Genomic DNA, 20,608 nt, shown 5'->3' on the forward strand with positions numbered 1-20,608 from the left:
GCAATGAGCAGTATTTGTAATGATTTCGAACTTTCACCCTGTCAAGGAGAGGCGGTTACACAACTAGAGGTTGCGAGAGAACAAGATTTGACTGTTAAACGAGTGCATCTCGCCTCATCTCCCGCCAAGCAGCTAAAAACCCTGCCCCTCACAGCCCCACATGTCTGGCAGAAGGCTACCATTTACAAGCTGGGGAGGAAAAAGGGGGTTGGAGGTGAGGGAGGGAGGGGGGTAACTGGGAACAGATGTAACTTCTGCCACGTACACACACACACACACACACACACGCTTACACACACACTCCTCTTAATCCTGCTTTCCCTATCTCTCCCTCACTCGTGTCCTCCCCTCAGACCATGTTTTCAATATTGCCTCCCTCCTTTTCCTTTTTTTGTCCCTTTATTCCCTTACATTTCTCCCAAACATCGCCGTGTCTTACACCCCCAAACCCCTCTCCTTATCCCCCTACCACCCTCCCCACTCCACACACTCTTAAACGTGCAGGTTTTAACAACAGGCTCAGTGTGGCCCACTGGCGTCACCTTGCTCCTCCACCGGACACAGACCGCTCTGTCTGGGTGCAGGAGGGCCTCACAGGGGGTGGGGACGTAACTCTCCACTCACCCAGCGCCACCACGACCTGGGAGACACAGGCAGAGAGAGCAAGTATGTGGGAAAAGTGAACGTCTTGAATGCTATTTCTGTCTCCTCTCATTGCGTCTATATATGCTTTCTCTGTCTTCTCAGTGCAGCACACCCTCACTCATACCTGTATGGAGGTGAAACAACATGTTTGTTGTCACACACACCTGTTTTAAGTGAATGTTCCCTCCTGGTTTCTGTTTTTCTCTCCAAACATCCCCACCTGGCCACATCACACATGGAGCAACACAATAGCCTTGTTGTGTTGGCACTATTGCTCAGGAGGGGAATACAAGGTTTGTGCTGTCATGCCCTCCACTCCCTCCTTGTCTCTGCCCCCCTCTGGCTGTTTTACGATCAACTCTGATGCAAACGGCAGTCTGAACAATTGCTCCTTTATAAAAACCTATAATTCCCTACAGCACAGAGTGAGATGGTAAGAGTCAGACCCCCGAATGCTGATCATGGGGGTTACATTTAGCCTTTCTGGATTAAATTAAATGCATCCTGCTTGTAAGAAACTGCGGGGTTAGTTCAGGTCTCTTCCTTAGAGGAATACTGTCCCGTCCATATGTGGCAATTTAACTGAAAGTCATTCAGAGTAGGGGTCTCCAAGCATTTTGAGACTGAGGGCTACCTAAAAGGGATAACATTGTCGGGAGGGCTACTCTGTGTACTTGGCGAACATCCGTATTAAATTGATTTTCATATACACAGGGTTGAACCAATTTGATTTGGATTTGGAATTGCAGAGTCAATTTACTCAGACCACATAAACCAGTATAACTTTTTCACAGCAACTGTTTTGACATAAAATAGTAGGGTAAACACAGGTGCTACCAATGATGCCAATTAAAGTTCCAATCCATTTAGTGTAGCAGAGCCTTTCCAGTGAGCCAACAAGCACAATAGCAGCAGCCTGACTCTGTTGGACCTGAATGGAATGGAACCTGTGTTTACCCTACTATTTCACGTCAGAATGGCTGCTGTGAAAAAGGTCTATTCATTGATAAATCTAAAAGTGCAACTTTTTTAATGAATAAAAACACACCAGTAATGTATATAATACATTTTAACACAGTGGAACAAGGGGCCATTTTTCTGCATTGAGTTCTTGTCATTTTAATACTTTAAAGGCAGAATAAGTAGCAATTTCCTAAAAAAACAACAACAACCAATGTATAGACTCATACAAAAATAATCCCTCTCAATCATCTGTTATAACCCACTAGTGTGGTGGTAAATCAGCACCCTGCCCCTCTGCCTGGATTTTGTTATTTTGCTGGGGTCAACCTATGGGCAGTGGGTGTGCTGCCACCAGCCTATAACGGGGCCCTTAAAGGGTGTGACACCAGATCATAAGCACGCATCCAAGAGGAGCCCTCGAGCCAGGGAGGAAGGGCCAACTTTACAAACCGCTACTGATAACCTCCACTCATTTTATATACTTTTACTTAAATAAAATTTTAAATGCAGAATACTTCCTCCATCACTGTTTAGGGAGTTGATCTGTTCACGAGAGGCCCTAAAGAGATAAATCCTGATAAAAGTCATCCCTACTACTGTTACTACAAAGATAAGTCACCAAAGGCAGCTGGTCTTCAAGACATTTTGTCATTATGATGACTCTGATGATTCTCACATGAGCGCCATCTGACCCTAATGATTCACATCTGACCTCAATGACTCTCATGTGACATTGAAGTGTTGGTGACCCATAGATGGTAAACTGTCCCGGAATCCCCTAAAGACAGCGGAGAAAGCTTAAAGTCCCTGAGTCCAGTTGTCTTTGACCTGTCATGATTCTTAATTGATTTCCATTAAATTTATGTTAATCCCAAATGAGGAAGTGCAAAGGTCACTGTTTTTGCATGTTTAAACCCCATAACAACAAATTTCCAAAGCATGCCATTAGTTTTTACATTCTATTTTAGACAGCCATTGATTTCTTCTTATTATAGCACTAAAAATTAACTTGAGGTCTTGAAAAACCCCATAAAAGCAACCCAAAAATCCACATCCATATTTTCTAACAACAGTCCATGAATGTAATGCCTTCTTTGATAACCAATATCGAAAACAAAAATGTACTAACTTACTTGAATGCACCAGAGTACTGTGCAACAACTTATATTCATATAAAGCCCCATATTTTTTGCTGAGAGTTAACTGTCTAGAGCAAAAGTCTCTTTAAAATGATTTTAATACCAGTGAACTAAGTGACGCGGCGGCCCGGAAGGAAGGAAATCAATCTAAAAACCTGCAGACGTAAAGGAACGTATAAAGCACCAAATGTGATTTTAAGTGCAAATAACTCACAATGGAGTGCAATTGAGTGCAATAAATCACCATCCCCTTCCTGGAATGAAAGAGAATGTCGGCTGTGAAACTACGTGCGAATAACACAAGCACCCCTATCTGCACCCAGTGTTTGGTTCTCTGTTCTGGGCTACTGTATTCAACATGGCAGACTCTATGGAAGGCAAACCTATGCATATTATATTCTATTTCTGCCAATAGAGCCTCCTGAATGTTACACACTGGACCTTTAAATAAAAAAGAACCAGATAATTGTAATGGTGTATTTTCTGAGTCGACACATCAACTCACCAGTATTTTAACTGTGAGTGTTGACTTGGAAATGTGTTGTATATTTTATTATTGTTATATGATCCCCATTATCTTTTCCCCCTGTCCTTGGACAACTGCATTTCCATTCACTCAGATCTTATTTCCCTTTCAGATGGAATATGGAGGTCTGTGGGGAGGAGAGAAGCTGCGACAGTGACAGATGAGGGCCCTCTCCTCCTTCTCTTCGCTGTTCTCTCTGGTATTATATGAGATGACAATGCTGCCATGTTACAGGAATGCATCCTGTATTCCCTGCTGAAAGGAGCAGGATGTTGCTGATGCTCATAGGTTCTTTCAGCCAGCAGGCCCCGCCCTGTGCCCCAGCCAATAACAAAAGACCCCGCTGCCTGCTCAGACTGATTAACCAAACAAATGCCACCGGTGGCACAAAACATGTCTGTAAATGCACGTGGGCATTCCTAACATGCCTGCCTGTTTATATGGCAGGGGGTTCAGGGGGGTTCATGCATTTGTGTGTGTGTGTGACCGAGGGCCAGTGTGCTGCATGGATGCTGCTAGCGAATGGCCTGAGTGAACTCAATGACTGAATTCTGCTTTTCACACAAGTTGCGCTCCCCACTGTATGTGTGGCGGCTCCACAGAGGGTCCTGTGATGTGTCTGTGATTGGTCAGCTTGGACTGCTTTGTCTTGTCTCCTGGAGCAGTACGGTGCAGAGGTTGAAGAACTACTGTTCAGTAATGCTAGACATACAGATGGGTGACCAATTCAAGGAGAGAACCATCTTAGTAAGGTCCAACACCTTCAATTCTCAAATTTCTGGAACTCTATCAGATAAGATAGTTCCTCAAATCTCCCATAGGTGTTCAATTGGCTTGATATCTGGTGATTGCGAAGGCTGTAGCGTATGATTCACATCATTTTTTAGGATTTCTTTCATTTGTCACCCATCTGTATTTGTATTTAGTGATCTAGCAAAACCATCTACCGTGCAAGCAGTCCGACAGTCAACAATATATGACTTAGAGCTTTTAAACACTCTTTTGGATAGCTTTTTAATAATTCTTCATACTAAAAAGAGACACAAAATACAGTGCCCTTGAAAGTAGTCTGATACACATATAGGTAGCCTATATATAAACATGTTGGCCTTGCCTTAATTCTGATGATGAATAGGAGACATATTACAAACTGGGCTCAACCCTGGATGAAAGAGAGAACAGTGGAGAGGTACAGAGGAGGGAAAGAGCGAGTGAAATAAGGACAAGAAGAAAGCGAGAGTGTGTTGTGAGGGAGGAAGTGTTTGACTTACACGAGGTGACAGCCAGGGAACAGAAGGTGTTACGGAGGGGGGTGGACGTGGCGTGCAGGTGCACACGTGAACATAAACGCACACGATCGTCGCCCTGGCAGACAGTGACCTCTCACCTCGGTGACTGCCACAGATGAAGGGGCAGGGAGAGTGACGTCAAGCGCCGCCATTCAAGGGCCTTCAGTGTTCTTGTCAAACGGGCAGTGAGTTACGCCGTTTCTTTACACAAGTAGGAAATGCTGGTATGTGATGGTATTGGCTTTTTTTTTATTGCCTAATTCCCTAACTTGTCTGTAACACTCAGCCTAAGCCTATTTCTTACTGAAAGACGCTGTTGTTGGGGACTATTGTCGGATGCAGATTAATACACATTTGGTATGCCAGTGCTTGTTTATGGCACTGTGACAGTGAGTGATCAGAAAAATCTAGTTAGAGTGAATGAGAGCTAACACGCAACACACTGAGGCTAATTAGAAAACTATGTAAAGAAATAGAGCTACTTGCTAGTTTCCTCCATTTTGCATTAACAAAGACAACAAATACTATCTAGTGTGCTGACAGGCCATCACAGCATGCAAATGAAACTACAGTCCTCTTGTTCATTGTAATAAAGTTACACGCCACCAAATGCTACAGCAATGATAATTTGTTTTACTTTGTTTGTTTTTAATTTGTTTTTTTACTTTTTGGACAACAATTGAGCTTTGGCTACACATAAAACTTGTAGATTGTTAAGTTTGGACTGAAATGAATGAATGAAATCCAGAATATTGCCGGCCTTGCATTTTATTTCGATATCAAGCTCAGTTGGATATGACTCTGTGCCTCGAAACAAGACCCCCATTGTCAGTAGAAACCGAAAAGAAGTTGGTGCTTGTTTTACCACTAGAAGCTTCCAGAAATATGATTAAACTAATGCTTTGGGAAGAGCAAGAATCAGGCGTTTAATAGTGTATGTTACAGTGAATTTTAGGCATTAAAGAGGGAAATAACTGTGTTTGTGTGTGTGTTCCAATGAGTGAGCATGTGACTATACACCTCCTACTCCTATGACGTCGGATGTTATTCAAGAACAGCGTGCACACGGATGCACACACACAAGGGAAAAGCCTAGAAGATATTATTATCATCCAGCGGCCATTGAATGACACAGTGACACGCACTCAGCGGTGACGCAGGGGCTTTTCATCCGTCTTCCACTTCATGTCCTGGAGACGAAGCACAGCAATCGGGACGCAGAGAGAGGGAGAAAATGGCAGTCCTCAGCCTTTTCCAGGTCTTGAATAATTAAGCAGCGCTGAGCAGTTCACTGAGCAGATAGCTAAAACTCTAATTTTAGTCAGCATGAGCAACACTCGCTGGTCATGACTCATTAAAAGAGAGGCGCTTCATGTAATCGCGCAGACAAACATGCATACGTACGGATGCTCGCATTCAAGCGCAATCGTACACACATGGAAACCTAATCTAATTTCCAGTCTGTAAGCACACTTGTCATCTTCCCTGTATCACATCTGCGTGCACAGACAGACACAGAAATGCAGTCACATGATGGCAGCTCTGTGCTTCTGACCAAAACAATGAGTCAATGTCATGAATCATCCCGGATGAGTTTCTTAAGACATCTAAAGAGTTTTTTTCCCCATGACACTGTTAAAGGTCATCGCTTTGTTCCACAATTAGCTACAAAAAAGCAACAAATGACCAGAAGATTGATGATGAAAAAGTAAAGGGTTGGTTCACACAAATTACAAAAAGAACAACATTTTCTTACCCTTGTCTAGCAGTGCGGATGGTTTAGGTCTTATTTAACAAGATTTGGGCAAATAAAACCTTTTGCCTGATATCCGTTTCAGAAATGCTGCCTTCATCCCAGTACGATAAAGGTAAAGGTAATTTCCTTTGTGTTGTCATACTAGAGGTAGGCGATATATATCGTTTGCGATAATATCGTCATTGTTGTTTTGACGATGTGCAAATTTCCATTATCGAGTATTTAAATGACTTAAAAATATAAAAATATTGACACGCACGCGGAAACTCCTCACATCCACTTAATACACGGTGCAGCAACGCTCTCTACAGCATGGCAGGATTCAGTCACACGACTAGAGGGCCTACGAGATCACATGACGTGATCACATGACCTCTCGCTAGCATCCTCCTTGCAACAGTTTAGCAGCGCTTTGTGATGGTAGAGAGAAAATGCAAGCACCTCCAGTCCCTGAAGCTACCGGTACTTCAGATGATTTAGTGCCGAGACGTGGGTCTACCTCTCTGGCATGGAAATGGTTTAGTTTCGAAGCTAAACCGAAGCGCTTCGAGTTGAAATCTGTTCAACTTTTAACACCGCTGGGCGCTCGGAAAATGAGATTTTGAGCGCTCTCAGCACTAAAATCGCGTTTGGTGGACACAAGCCCTAACTCAGACCGTTCCAATCACATTTTAAAGGATATCGACTGATTATCGTTATCACCAAAATCCACAAAAATTACAAGATATTATTTTTTGTCCATATCGCCCACCCCTATGTCATACTTCAACTGTAGGAACCAACCTCAGAAAGCAAATACCTGAATCCGTTATGATTTTTATGGGAGGCCTTTTTCACAGCAGACATTTTTACTTGTCATATGGAGCACAGGGGTTACTAATAGCATTAAAGATGGCTCTGATCCCAGTAAACCATGACAGAGAGCCAAATTGAATTTAGCCATCATTAAAGAAAACAGTTCAACATTTGGGAGATATGTGATACCGTGTCTGAGCGGTTAATATGTAGCTGGAGCCAACAGCTGGTAAGCTTAGCCAAGCATAAAGAGTGGAAACGTGAAAACAGCTAGCCTGGCTTGTCCAAATGTAACAAATTCTGCCTACCAACACCCCTTAATCTCACTAATTAATTTATAATTCCTTTTTTGTTTAATCCATACATAAACCAGCTATTTTTTGGGACCAGTTGCCAGGCAACCAGCAAGACTCCAGGAAATGACTACTCCCAGCCAAGAAATAATTTGGCATATTACCTCCATGTAAAAAAGTTGTTAAAAGTTTTGAATTTTTACAGTTTGGTTGTTCTATGGATTAAACAAACAAGATACAATGTGTTGGTTAGTGAGCTTTAGAGGTGGTGATAGGTGGATTTACCTTCAGATAGAGCTATGCTAGCTATGTTAGCTGTTGTTTCCATTCTTTGTTTATGTGAAGCTAAGCTAACTAGTAGCAGGCTCCAGGTCAATGGTCAATCGGATAAAACAGTACATAAGAAACTTGGTGTTAAAGAGAATAGTGCACACTGCATACTGTAAACTCTCCACACCACATCACGGAACCAGCCAGAAAACTTTTTCCTCCATACCTACATTACCTTAACCTTAATTTGCACTTTAAATCTCCTTTCTGCTTAAAAACACAGCACAGTGTCACAGGGCTTAATTTTTCCTGGGTGCATTAAACCATGACAGACTAGAAATCATTATATTATAAAGATAATGCATATATGAGACTGTGCATATATGGTCAATGTAGATATCATTTTCCCTCAAGCTTCTAGTGACCTGCATTTGCGCTCTGGCCTACCACTGAACCTCCAAAGCCTGCTGGGTAAGCATCCTTCCCAGCAGCCAGGCAGGCTGGGATTGGCTGACTTCACAGCATATATATATATATATATATATATATATATATATATATATATATAGGTTTTTAAATATATATACATTTCTTAGCCAGTTTCAGCTCAGTGTAATAAGTTGCTGACCAGTGGTTTTTTTTTATCTGTTCAACCGTGCCTTGCATTTGTCCTCTCCGCTTCACTAACCAGCACAATCCACGCTGTCATATCATGTCTTATCATCCCGCTGAGGAGGTTTTTTAAAGAGTTCATGTGGAATATCACATCGAGGAGGATAAAACAGAGAGACGCAGAGAGAGTGTCTGTGTGGGCACACACGTGTGCACGTTACAGTGCGAGCATGTTGCGTGGGTGGTTAAAAGTGCGTGTGTATATGTGTGACAAGGGAATGTAGGAAAATGCGATAGGGAATGTTGACACACTCAAAAGTCTTAAGTCTTGAATACACACACCTACAAAATTTGCCTCTCCATGACGTAATCAGGACGTTCCGTGACTCCAGGTGTGACAGCTGGCTATTTGCATACCAAAGTCACCAACGGTTGACCAGCAATGATGTCACTCACTGAGTGCAGGACAACAAAGCAAATCGTATGACTGAAAACTGGTTTGAGATAGTGATCACGTTGACTCTGATGACACAAATTTCACAAGATGCATCAACTTCACCTTCTATTACCAACCTGTTTAGATTTTATTCTTTCTGCAGCACATACTTTTGTGTTACTTCTTAGTACTTCTTGTCCTGATATCTAAAATAACAAACAGGTGAATATCAAGTTCACCAGCTGCCCTATTATCTCACCCACAATCATATAATCATATTTGATCAGGGAAATAATCCTTCCCTTGATCCATGACATCAAGACAATAAAATGTATCTTTGCACCACCATAACTAGAAAGGTGAAAGAGCATTTTGAACATTTTGTTTTGCCTAATGCAGATAGAGCAATATTACTCTGTGTGTGTGTGTGTGTGTGTGTGTGTGTGTGTGTGTGTGTGTGTGTGTGTGTGTCATCACCATAGGGATGCCAGAGAAGCAGCTGAGACTCCAGGAAGTAACTGCTTCCAGATAAGAAATAGTCCAATAACCCCTTTGTAAAAAAAACAACAACGTGGTATTGTTTTCTCCTGTTTCCAGTCTTTATGCTAAGCTCCAGCTCTAATCGTACGCACAGATATAAAAGTGATATTGATTTTCTAATTTAACTCCCTACAAGAATTCAGACACTGTATTTGTATTGCCCCAAAATGCCAAACTATTCCTTCAAAGGACCAGGGTGTAGGATTTGGTAGCATCTAATGGTGTAGTTGCAGATAGCAACTCCCTCGCTTCACCCTCGCCTTCCAAGTGTGAAGGAGAAACTACGGTGGCTGCGAAACGCACAAATAACGCTACAGTAGAAACGTGGTGGTTAAACATGACGGACTCCATGGCTCCTTCTTAGGTAACAGAACCCAATGATTCCTGTATCCAAGTGATTATACACTAATGAAATTCCCTTTAAAGGTCCAGTGTGTAACATTTCAGAGGATCTATTGGCAGAAATATAATATTCATTCGTTAGTGTTATTTTGATCACTCTGTGGTAATGACATCATGGAGAGAGTTTTGGCTCTTCTGCTTTCAGCCTAAATGTCACAGGAACATAATTGCACTTCTTTTTGTGAATTTCACCTGTGGGTCATATCTATGTCAACACAGATTCACGCAGTTCAACTACATTGTTTATGCACAGCGGAAAGCTCCAAAAATAGATCCAGCACAAAAACAGATGGGATACTTGATACTCATAACCGTTTATATTGACACACTGGGTGGGTTAGTCGTGCTGGTGACATCAGCGGCCTCAGTGATAATAAGGAGCAAACAGAGAGAATGCAAACATGTGCATGAATGAACTTAGAGACGTCACATGTTGCACGGTTGTGGGCAAAGTGCCAGGCTCATTTATGCCCACTACACCTGCAGTAGATTGGGTTTTATTATGGGTTTTGAATACACACACTTACAGGGAGGACAATAGCTGAACTCCACTCTCCTTTAAATTGGGATGTTGTCGTGATGCTGGATTCTAAAGTCTGAAATCTAGCATGACAGTTGGTGGAGCAGAAACGATCCCCCACTGTGAGCTTCTCACCACTCGCTTAAAGCACTCCTGTAGCTACTAAGCTAATGGCCTGCTTGCTTCCTCGCCTCCCTAAAAAGATTTTTTTTTTTTAAAGTTCTGGAAGTGTCCACAGCCCTGGCAGCATCATCGCTTGTTGAGTAACTAAGTGTCCTGGGACCTTTGCCATCCACCTGAACACCCACATTAGTATCTCTTTCTGGTTGACTTCCAGAGTTTTCCTGTTGTACTCTGGCTCTTCGTGCTCCTCTGTGTGTGTTTTTTCTCTCCTGTTTGGCAGAGAACAGGAGAGCAAGGTGGTTTGTAGAAAGTTATTTTGAGTTTATGTGCTCTCGCTCAACCTCCAAAACGGAAGAAGGATCACAGGAAAAAAGAAAACCATCCTTGTGTTCTAGGAGGCTATATTGATCCGCTGACACCTTGTTTTTTCTGTGTATTTCAAATCTTGTGGATTTAAGAGGAGAATCCTTTCTAAATCCCATTTTATGAAAGAAATACACATTTAATACTTGTAAAATATAACGCTCTGGTCTTTAAATATGTGTGTCTGTGTGTGTGTCAGAGAGGGATTTGCTAGAAATCCAACACATAGTGCATCAAATGGGATTGTTCAACATATAGTTGGACTATGTTTTCTGTGTCAAACCTCTTTTGTGTGCCATGTAACTTTCAAAAAACAGCAAGGTTGCAGAAAGAAGCAGAAAGTAGGCCGCAATCAGTGGCCTTGCTGCTCAACCATATTTCCCCTTCGCTGTTGTGTGTTATGACGCTGGATGTGACCTAGTTCTGTTTAGCCAGCATCTGAGTTCCCTGCTGCAGGTTATACTGCATTGCACTCGCTCGCATCCTATAAAACTAAAGCGTTTGCTACCCAGCTCCACTTCCTGTGCTACAGTGGGTTGCAGAGGAAAAAAAGCCTGTGGGAATTCGTGCTCGGCTGCAGTGGAGCCAGAGGAACAGCGGCGGCTTCCACACAGCAGTGAGAGTGAAAATTCAGCGTTCAGCACTGACCTCAGCTTTGTTGTTTCCTTCCCTTTGCTTTATGTGACACACTCTCCTTCGTTCACACACACATTTATGATAACAAGGTGGTAGCTGTGGAGTGGCGGCACGCGTCCTTGTCTTTAATTAATCAAACATTTGCATTTGATGTCATAAGCTTTACATACCGGCTAGGCCATTGATTTACACTGCATGTATACCGTGTTGACAGAATGAGAAGACCTCACACTCTTGCTAATTTTGAGGAGTACTGCTAATCCTGTAGAATGAGGTGTAAACTGTCTTCTGTAGCATTGGAGAAGATATTTAAACTCAGAGAAAATAAAGACAAAAGACATTAAATATAGCCTGGTTCCAGACCTCTAAATCTCTGCCCACGTCTCTGATTTGCTCAGTGATTTAAGTGGATCTGGTGCTGTGCCCATTTCTGGATGTTGGAGAGACAATAAAACAGTCCAGGCTTAGTAGGTGGGATTAAGAATCATACATTCATAAAAAAGCACACTGTTGTAGGTCAATGTACAATAATAACCAGCCTTAAATAAGAGGGTCAGCCTCTGTGTCATTGGACAATGATGCTGGCAGGATGGATACTGTATAATTCACTACTGACTGTATAAGGGTAGGGGGTTGTTAACAGTAAATACCAGAGATGTGACAATGTCATTATTTTGCAAGTCACAAATAAGTCTCAGGTCTTGGTGAATAAAATCCCAACTGACAACCAACAAGTCCTATACTCAGTGTTAAAGTCAAACTGCAAGTCAATGGACTGTACTTATATAGCGTCTTTTTATGGGGGTACCAAATTTCAGTGTCTTGCTCAAGGACACATGCAGCAGGAGGAGCTGGGGATCAAACCGACAACCTTCTGATTAGTGGATGACCCGCTCCACCTTCTGAGCTGCAACCACCCCACGTCTCATTGTTTTTTGTTTTTTTTTTCAAAGTCAAGTTTTCACCAGATCACCAGATTCGAAATTTGAGTCTGACTTGAGACCTAGTCATGTGACTCAGGTCAACACTAAATACTAAATCCATTTATGTCCCAGTTACCTGTAGATCCCTGGGTACTACACATGAGACTGTGTGAATGTACAATCTGTGTGTGGCAAACAGTATGTGCCTGTTTGTGCATTTGCTTGTGTGTGTACATATTTGTGCCTTCATGTACAAGTGTGTATCTGGTGTCCTTTTCCTTGTGTATCTGTGTGCTCTTATGTGTTTGTGTGTGTTATGGGAGCGTGAGAGTGGCACTGAGAGACAGAGAGAGAGAGCCATTCGGGAACAATAGTGGTTTATTATTGGGAATCCCTTGTTTCCCCTTCTCGGAACTGGCTGTCCTAGTTGTAACATGATCACTGTGACAACCGTGGCCATCACCGTGGCTACGGAGCTCAGGTAAACAAGAGTGAGGAGGAGCGAAGGGGATTTGAAAAAAAGCCGGTAGAGAAGAGGAAGGGGATGAGAAGCAGGAGGGGAGGAGAGGAAATGTAGGACGGAGGTACTAGGCAAGTAGAAACTTGAGCAGGACAGGTGAAATTAGGGAGGAAAAGACATAATGCACAAGAGGGATGAAGGAAAGGAAGGAAAGGAAGATGTATAAAAGGGTGGGTTTAGGATGGGAGGAAGAGGGAAAAAGATTAACTGTAGATGGGTGTTTTATTTGTGACACTGTTTATATATATATGAGGAAGCAATGGAGTGCTGACGTTGACATGCAATAATGCTGAGTCACACCTTAAGCCACCTTGAACAGAGCATCAGGGACAAATGATTGTGGCAACATGTTGATGGCAAGAGATCAGTACAGTTCTGACAGTAATCGTGTACAACAATATCAAAAGCAATATCGAAATGTAACTATTTGTGGCCTTTTTTCCAGATATACTCACATTCAGTCCATGTTCCTTCTGCATCTAAAATGTCAACAAATCTTAATACACTGGTTAAAATACTAATAATTGATTTGAAATTTGCATTTGAAGAGGCATGCACTGGTTTTAAAGCACATACAGATATGTTTTATAAGTTTATGTGATTTCATTTAACACTTATGTTTCCCAGTCCACTGCATCACAGAGTGTTATATCAGTGGTGTCAGTTCGGAGCACACAAAGAAAGAGAGCTCCCTGAAGCATAGACCAGTAGTGAAGCACTGACACAACCATCTGGAAACATGGGCATTGGCTAACTGGGTCATAACCACACACACACACACACACACACACACACACACACACACACACAAACACAAGTCTTCTCTTCCTATAACCCCACAGAAGGAGTGATACTCATTCCCACTCATCTTTCCCCTCTGTGTCTCTTCTCATCTTTTCAGATCTTTCATCCAAAATGTTGTTTTGATATCATCCGTGCTTGCCACACCCATCTACATATTGTCTAAAGTACACATTTGAAGAGTTCATTTGCAGTTTTAAACTCATACATCAAGGCTCTCGTCTTGTTGGCACAGTCATCCAAACAAAATGTAACTTAATGTGGTCTGAATATGACAGCTTTAGTTAACTAAACCAGCCAACACACTGTGGCATTGTAATATGATATAAATAAGAAATTGTTGTCCGGGTCGTGAATCTCGCTCACACGAAGAAGGAAGGTCATGGGTTCAAACCCCAAGAAGGCCCAGTTTGTTCGATGGCAAGGTGATTCATCCTGTGCTTTGGTTTTGGTATATGGTATGGAGAAACTAAAATTACAGTGTCTGAACCCCCCCACACCTCTCTGATGTTGGAACTGTGTCTGACAACTCTCACCCAGTTGTATTAGAGATGTCTGGTTTTTCTTCTTCTTTACTTTCGTGTCCAAACAACCCCATGAATGCCTTCGAGAAGCGACCATTTGAACGATTAGATGTCCTTCGCCTTGCCTTTGAGTGCAGCCATTTGAAACAGCCATAAACACTTTTACTTTTAGATGTTCTTTTGATGAACCTTTGATCTGAACTACTTTGTTAGAAGCAGACTGAACCATTTAGGTATCTGAGGCCAGTGCCCTTAAACAAGGCACTTGTTGGAGTTGGTTGGAAAGACTCATCTGCACCAGAGTTGGAAAAGTCTCCTGTCTTAACAAATACTCAGTGTGATTATGTGTACAGAACAAAAAGGAATATCTCAATGTCGACTTCTTTAAAAACAAATATATGATCGTCTTCTGCTGAATGTTTCCTCAGTCACTAAAACTATCTCTACTTCGTTATTACAGGCGTCATCCAAAGCTCTCAGTTTCCTTTCTCAGCACGTTCACTTCTTAGAAAGCAAAACCTCGCCCATAATTCTCTCCCCTCTGTTCTCACTGATTCCCAGGGTCCTCCCAAGCCATATATTCTCAGGCTGAACGAGTGGTGAAAGTGCACCCCGGTGGTGCACCTACTGTATGCGGTTAAAGCAAGAAGCCTGGAGGAGGGGCAGTGTTTTCCCCACACAGTGGTAGTTTTCTCTCCTCTCCGAGCAGCTCCCATACATTCCTGGTAGCATGAGGGGAGCTGAGCTCGGCTCGAAGTGGTCGTTACATACCTGCGGCAAACACGCGCCCTTTAATCATTGTCATCGAGGAGACGTGCCAGCTTTCGTGACAGTCCTGAATGGGAGTTTGAGCACCCTGCCATTCTCACAGCTTGTAATCGGAGCCCTGCTTGTGTAAACTGTGTCTGTCTACCACATAGTGATATTTACTCAGTTGAAATAAAAGGGAAGTAGATTTGTTTTTACTGCTTTGATATGACCCTTTTAGTGTGCCACTCTCTCTTATTGTTTTTCTTTAAAGAGACAGTCTGGGTCCAGAAGTGGGTCATAGAAGAATCTTGAAATTATTTTGAAGGAATTGGAAATCTAAAATTACTATCTTGTCTTGCCAAAGCTTTTGTTGAGGCAATGCAGGGGAAAAAACATCAGCATGAAAGGCTAGTGACCCTGCAGCATGATAAATTTAGCTTGATTACTGTATACAAAAGTTGTGAGTCATAACAAAAATTGAAAATGTAGGTCTCCACGCACTGGATGTCTCTTTCAGTCCCCCATGAGGAGGAGCGTGCTCAGGTCCAGACGTCTTCCTCTGAGTCTCACTCTGATGTCTCAACCAGTTCCCTTTTCATCCAAAATACTGTTTCTTCCTAACATGTCTGTGCGTGTCACACAATCTTTTCTTCTTACCTGTGTCTTACCACTCACGATACAGAAGCTCAGAGTCTTTTCAGTGTATTTGGCTTTTGACATTAAAGCTGCACGAATCAATATTTCAAACTACACATAATGTGCGATGGGAACCCAGAGAACTGACCCTTCCTAAGTCCCCGCCCCTTTTTGCTCTATGCTCCAATAAAGGCCTTTGCACATCTTCGTTTCTTATAGAAACCTTGCACACTGAGTCCGATTGCGTTTTACTATTCTATTTGTTGCAAAGTTCATAATACGAGAGGGAGTTAATGCGCAATGAGGATGATTTTGTGGTCCTCCTACTTAAAAGTAGAAAAAGATTTCGAAGTAAGAAGTATTGGGTTCAAGGTGTGAAGAACGAGGAGAGTTTCACCTGCTGATTTAGAAACTGTCTGTCTTCTCTTGATCCCTCCTGAACTTTGAAACTCCACGCGTCCTCAATGCCCTGAGGTACAAAAGCATACCAAGAGACACCAGAGATCCACAGAAGAGCAAAAAGATACCTCAGTGCAGACTTTCAGTGAAAGAATCCAGTCACTCATCCGTTTTTTTTTTACAGTTCTACAGACACTGTATACAAGGTCTGTGCTCTCTCCGCCAATTAATTTTTGATATCCGCAGGGGCCATGTTTGTCTTCAGTTGAGGGTTACACTTGAGAGCCAAGGTCATGCAACAAAACCTGACTGACAGGGAGTCCTGCAGTGCCCTCAACCATGAGAACATTCAGTCATTCACTCTCTTCACCTGTTTATTATAAGGGCACAGGGGGTTGGAGCCTATCCCACCATGCATTGTGCCAAAAGGAAATACTCCGGTCTGGTCACCATCCATCACTGGGCTCACTCTTCAAACTGCTGTCTTTGGATTGTTTGATCGTAACCTGAGTGCCACGTGAGAAGTTGAAAACTCTTCACAGTGTGTCAAGCCAAGGAATTGGAAACATCTTGCTGTGTGTCCACAATGTTAACCACAGAGTCACTGTGCCTTCTTACTAGGACAACATATCAGTGTTGCTGTGTGAACACGAAGTAATTCCAGTTTGTATCATTTTGAAGTTGCAGAACGCCACTCTGTTTCGTATTTATTGTTGCTAACTTGACCGCGGAGCCTTTGCACGTCTGGAAATGATGGTAGACTGGTCAGTGTACTTTGCGTCCAACGGATTTTTGGTTTTTGAAATTAGAAAGCCAAAATCGTGAAACAAGCTGTTTCCGACTACCATTTATAAATAGGGGAACAAACTGAAAACAAAAAAAGGAGAGGTTTTCCCTTCTTTTTTTGTTTGAAAATAAAAACGGAAAAACTAAAAACTACACTCCATTTTTGGGGTTTTTCCCCTATGTTTAAATGGTAGTTTCACAATTTTTCTTTTCTCATTTCAAAATCAATATCCGTTGGCCGCAAAGTAGACTGACCTAGATGGAATACCTACATATGTTGAAGCGGAGGGCCACTGACCAAGCTGCAGTACTTGACAACTTGTGAGGGAGTCCGGGTTGTCGTGGTCTAGGAACCATAAATGTTTGTAGAGCTGGTTGCAAATTCATTTAGTAGGTGCTTAGATATTAAATCGCTATACCAACTAAACATGACAGGCATCATACGAGAGGGTGGTTAAGGTGAGGTGATTACCCTGACTTATGTCTAAATCTAGTTCTAAGAGCATTACCACACAGGAAATCCAGACCCAGGTAGTATTTCAACATAAATCAGAATTAAAGTAAAGGCCTAGTAGAATGGTTTCACATTACTATCTCTCAAACTGAAACCTACAAAAATACAGTTCGACATGCAGTAGGGTGCTGCTTTCATCATGAGACAAACACGTCTCACAAATTGTCATTGTCAACAAGAAATGTCATATCCCCTTTTTAAACATGTGTGTCTCATTACAATAACATATCCACTTGTCTTTTTACTGTATAACACATTTTTCAGGTGGTATCAATGAGAAACTAAGAATTTGTTGTTCTTTGTCAGTGCGGCAACACGCTGCAACAAGAAATGTTGTTTTTGGACTAATATTTTCAGAAATAGTGTCCGATTTCATCAGCAGAAAGGACTCTTCTCATCATGCTGGAGAAGCAGATAACAGCCACAGGGCAAAATGAGCACTGGGGTCAATGATTCCTTTGATCACATTACAAGCTTGTAAAAAAAGACTGTACCGATTAAGATCTCTTTCTCTCCCTCTCTTAACATCTCTTTCATCCCCTTTAATCCCTCCTCTTTTCTCTCTTTTTCTTTTCCCTCGCATTTTTTTTTTTCCGATCTCCCCCTCTCGCCACGTTTCTGTCTGTCACACACACACACACACACACACACACACACACACACACACACACACACACACTCTCAATTAGATGTGATGGACAAATTGTCCTGCCCTGGAAATATTAAGCTGTTGCAGTCATCTCGGCTCACCTGCTGAGATCTGCAGTTGTTGATGTTGTTGTTTGGGGAGCTTGGCAACAGCAGCACACTGCGCAGGACAGACTGAGACTTCTATTTAATCTCAGGGATCAGTCTGTGTGCTTGTGTATGTCTCACGTCCTTATAACTGTGTGTGTGTGTCTGCCTGTCTGATGTCTTTCTGCATCTCCTAAAACACACTCTGTCCTTAAGTTTACAACGTGTCCTGTCTACCCAGAACAATGAGTTCCTTCACGGTGCTCGGTGACGGCAGCAGGTTCCCACCAGGTACTCCTCTCTGGCAGTGGCGCAGCTTTTAATGAACGCTGAGCCAGACCAGTGGAAAGTCCCTGTGGAGGCTCTGTTCTAGGTAACAGAGATCAGGAGGCCTCCAGAGTAGGCAGTCAGGCATCTTGTAACCCTCCGGGCTAACAATAAAGGCATATACACAACACAAGTACATAAACATGGTTCATGGCAAAGGACACATACAGTATAAAATAATGCCTTAAGGACAGGCGAGATTTAATTCTACTTTTTTAACTGTTGACGTTTTTAATGCGACACTTACATTATGTTTTCACACTTAAATCAAACTAAACAATAAGTCATAAACTTAAAAATCTCTTATCATTTCTGCCTCTCACATCAAAACAATAATAAAAGATTAAATTTGGTGATGTTGTGAAGTAAATTGGGATTATGGGAGTTGTTGTCTTCGCCACCATTGCGTCATTACAGTTAGCTTCTCCCGGTTAGGATCCCGTCATTGTTCATCGTTCAGGAGGTTTTTTACCAGGAGCCGAATTATCTGCAGAGGTCTCTGCCTTTTCAGAACAAACAAATTTAATTTAAAACCGGTAAAAACACTGAATAAAGCAGTTACACCACAGCCAGGACCGACGGTCTTTGTGATGCAACACACTTTTCCACACCCAAGTTTTTCAGGTACACAGAGGTCAGAAATAGTGACTACCAAAGCAAGAGATGTAAAGATTTATCTCTGTAAATCAGCTCAAAGAAATGCTATGTCAGCCCCAAACACAGACTGACAGGACTGAACCTGAATCAGACAACAGAAAAAAAATCGGAATATACCATAAAAGTTATTTGGCTCGTGACTTTTTGAGGTTAGGAGAAGCTAGATGTCCCACGCCGAGGTGGCTCATCTGGAGGGAAACTGTGTGTCAAATGTGTTGATGATGCCAAGCAAGCTGTAGAGGCATCTCAGGACAAAATTTTAGCCAGTGGAGATATAAATACTTCAAGCAAATAGAAGAAGTGATTGAAAAACCGGATCAATGCATGGTGTGAAAATACATTTAACCAGATCAGTGTTTATCTACAAATCAACATAAAACAGCTGACTGATTGAGAGTAGGCCTTTATTATTTCACTTGACACACATGCACATGGAGGGTGCCATGAAAGTGTTGGACAGTTTTGGACATAGTGTGACTTTGTGTTGCCTTACAATGGGGCAAGAAACAAAAGACAGTTTACCCTGTTTTCATGAGATTGAGCATACTTAAAATGTATGTAAATGTAAATGTAACCTAAAATGTAAATGTATAATGTGATGGATGTTTACAACAGACACTTTGGGTAAAATTTTAATGTTCAGCTTCCATTACTCTTCCCAATACTGTATGTTTGGCTACACCTGGGATTAGTTTACAACCTGTACAGTCGTCTGATTGTAACTAACGGCCCAGTAGACTGACCAGGTGAGTCCATGTCAAAGCTGTGATGTAATGATTTCATGTGCTCAGTCTGCCTGTACGCTGTAGGCGCAGACAGACTCAAACAAATCTGCAGTTTGTCAGAAAGAATGAATCACGATGAATCACAGGATATATTTGTTACCTTCAGCGTATTTATGTGGGAGAGGTGTGTGAGACCATACACAGAAACATCCAGAACTACAATATGCACACATACACACGGATGCATATACGTGCACACATTCAGCGGCATGCACTTATGCAAAGTCATGCATACAAATGACCTCATGTCTTTATTCAAAGGGTCAGATGCATGGACACACACACACACACACACACACACACACACACAGAGAAGTAGTGTGAAGTGTAGTATCAATGGCGGTGGTGTGATCTCTCTCCCTTTCCTTGTCTTGGTGCTGGCGCAGCCGCCTGTGCTGCCTGTGTGGGTGCCACCCACCCACCCATCTGTGCCCATCGGGGCCCGAGGGCCCAGAGTCCATCTGGCATCTTCCTCTGTGTCTGTCGAGTTGTCACCTATGATGGCCACCACTGACAGCTTTCACGTGCCAGCACTCTTGTTCAGTAATACGGAGTAACAGAGAAAAAAGTTCTGAACGCAGTGACCTCAGCTTCAACCGAAGGGTTTATAATACAAATAAACATAGTTTACATTCACAGAAAACACAATCATTTAATTCATAACTTTGCTGCTCTACAGTGATGCTGAAACAGATATACCACAATTTCTCAAGGCATCAAAATGTTTAAAGGTATCAGAAACCTTCTAAATAAAAGCAAACCACCAAAATGTTTCGATACCATACCAATACCAATAAAAAGAAAATGCCATTACACATTACAGTACAGTTATTCACTTCAAGAGGAGAATAACTTCAGAAATTCCATCAGTTCAAAAACTGATGTGAATATTGGTACGGACTAACTATATAAAAAACATAAGTAACTATCAAAAGGAACATTA

The sequence above is a fragment of the Dicentrarchus labrax genome, unplaced genomic scaffold (genome assembly GCF_905237075.1).
Source record: "Dicentrarchus labrax unplaced genomic scaffold, dlabrax2021, whole genome shotgun sequence".
In the NCBI taxonomy this organism is placed as follows: Eukaryota; Metazoa; Chordata; class Actinopteri; family Moronidae; genus Dicentrarchus; species Dicentrarchus labrax.